The 2,550-nt window shown below is 41.9% G+C and overlaps 1 non-coding gene across 1 annotated transcript; it reads left to right on the top strand.

Moving 5' to 3' along the window:
- The first annotated feature begins 222 nt into the window (after nucleotides 1–222).
- Nucleotides 223–386, top strand: LOC142437999 (U1 spliceosomal RNA). The gene has a single exon (XR_012782490.1). It is a non-coding gene; the product is annotated as a U1 spliceosomal RNA (small nuclear RNA).
- Nucleotides 387–2,550: the final 2,164 nt, after the last annotated feature.

Here is a 2,550-nt window from a genome sequence, read left to right as displayed (position 1 = left end):
TCTTTGAAAATGATGATGGCGGCACATGTGCAAATGTGCTTGACACACTATTTTCAGTAGCAGCCAGCACTTCACCACTGAGCCACGCAGGGCCCTTGATGGTTACAGTATGTGAATCACATATCAAAAATTCTGTCATTTATAAAAGCTCAGTCACAAACATCAGAATGCTAATCTCTCGTATAAACAGAATAAAAATTGCCTTGTATAAGAACCCCTGACATACTTACCTGGCAGGGGAGACACCATGATCTGGAAGGTGGTTTTCCCACGGGGAGTCTCATCCATTGCACTGCAGGTGTGCCTACCCCTGCGATCTCCCCAAATGCGGGAAACTCCACTGCATAACTTGTGGTAGTGGGGGGCTGCGCTCGTGTTCTCCCATGAGAAATAAAGGGAAAAAATTGACAATCATAGTCAGTAGATTTTTCTCTTTAAGCTTTCCTAGATTGGACACAGGGATCATTAATGCTTAGAGTTAATGTTCTAAAGAGGAAGTGAATCTTCTGCCAGGAAAGGTCGAGCGTAATATTGAGAGAAGTGATATGAATCATCAGGGCAATACCTCCCTATTCCAGGAGAAATAGAGATCTACTGCCACTAATCTTTAACCAGATCATCCACTTGATCAAATTATCCAGTTTGAATTAATCAAAGCTACTAAACCATTGTTCATCTTTCTGGTCAAATCCATTGTTGTTTGGTGGGTTGTTGAATGGCTTCAGACTCAGAAGCCCCACAGGGCAGTTCTAGTCTGTGGTGGTGTGCTGCTCGAGAGCTGTCATCTTCACAGAGGCGTCCTGATGTTGCAGTGGAAAGAGTATCTCAGCTACTAACAAAAATGATGGCAGTTGACGGTGTGCTTCTTCAGGGATTCCAGGCTGGGAAACCAGCTGAGGTGGTTCTACTTTGTTCTATAAGGTTTCTGTCAGTTGGAATTAACTCAGAGGCACTGAGTTTTATCTTTATGAGTACAGATCTCAGGTATTATCGCCTTTAAACCACCGGAGTGTGTAGGTAGGATGACAGAACTTTTGGTTAGCTGTTTATCACTTAGTCATTGGATCACCAAGTCTCCTTGGCTTGTTTTACACCAAAAATAGACTCCCTACCATTGAGTTGATGTTGACCCATAGTGACCCTATAGGACATGTTAACACACCCTCCCCACCCCCCCCCCCCCCCCGTGTGAGTTTCTGAGACGATAACTCTTTCCAGGAAAGCCTCCTCTTTGTCCCTCAGAGCAGTGAGTTGTTTGAAATTATTGACCTTGAAGTGAGCAGCTCAATGCGTAATCACTATACTACAAAGGTTCTATCTCATGATATTCCCAAATATCAATTTTTTTCTGGATCCTTAGATGCTTGGTGATACCCAAATGCAAGTTGAAGGTCTTGCTACGGCGGCTCTAGTTCAAGCATACACAGGCTAATTCCAAGCTAAGCCTATTTAAATATGTTTCTACAATCAGTGAATGGCTGAAGACAAGTTATCTTTTCCATACCCCACTTGTCTTATTTCGTTAGGGTGCTTTCAACAACAACAAAATTGTGTTACGGTGTCAAGAAAAACAAATGGTTAAGAGGTCATGGCTAAAGCCTAATTTTTAACAAAATTCAGGTGGACATCTCCCCCAAATGATTAAAAATGTGCACGAGGTTTAACAAGTGCTCTCCCCATAAAGCAGCAGTTTTTAGATGGAGGAAATATTTCAATAATAGTTGCTATGATCTCAAAGATGAACGAAGAGAAAGAAAGCAACCAGCCTGAACAAATGAAGTACCTGGCTGATGTCCAGAAATGAATGGAACAAAACTCACATGGCTGTGGAGGCAACTAAAGCTGGGATTTCACACAGTTCAGCATTTTCAGTTGTACGGAAACATCTTAGCCTCGGCGAGCTTTCTGTTGAATGGGTAACAAGAGCGTGGCACAAAGATCAGCTAGCTCAAAGAGCTGATCTGGCTATCAGTCTTTTAAGCAAGTATATGCTCCCACCAAGAGTTATGGTCCCGGAAACCCCTACATGGGCAGTTCTACTCTGTCATATAGGGTCTCTATGAGACAGCATCAATTCTATGGCAGTGATTTTTTTAAGCTAATGAAGATGTTCTAGTGAGATTAATCATGACCATGGAAGGATTTTTGGATTAATCAGGATGATTATTCAAGCTACAATCAAAACAATGGTTTCTGGGGGAATCTTCTGGGACAGATACATTAAAAGCAGAGAGGCTAGCTCAGAAGGTTTAGGCGACTATATTTTGAAATTCATAGGAGCTATCTTTGCGAGTTTCCCTGAAAGACACGGGTTGGCCAAGTGGGCTCATTAGGAAGAAATTTTAAGAAAATTGGAAACTGCATTGGTAAGAAAATAGACAAGGAAAATTACAGCTAGGGATGTTTTCCATCGTAACAATGTTATTACCTGTTCAGTCTTCTAAGGCTGCAAGAGCTATCCTGGAGAATGTCCTATATACCTTACCCCATTCACAGGACATCCCTGATCTTTCCCCTGAAGATGCTTTTCTTGAGATGTTAATGTTTTTA

The sequence above is a fragment of the Tenrec ecaudatus genome, chromosome 1 (assembly GCF_050624435.1).
Source record: "Tenrec ecaudatus isolate mTenEca1 chromosome 1, mTenEca1.hap1, whole genome shotgun sequence".
Taxonomy (NCBI): domain Eukaryota; kingdom Metazoa; phylum Chordata; class Mammalia; order Afrosoricida; family Tenrecidae; genus Tenrec; species Tenrec ecaudatus.
This window is presented reverse-complemented; position numbering and strand designations above follow the sequence as displayed.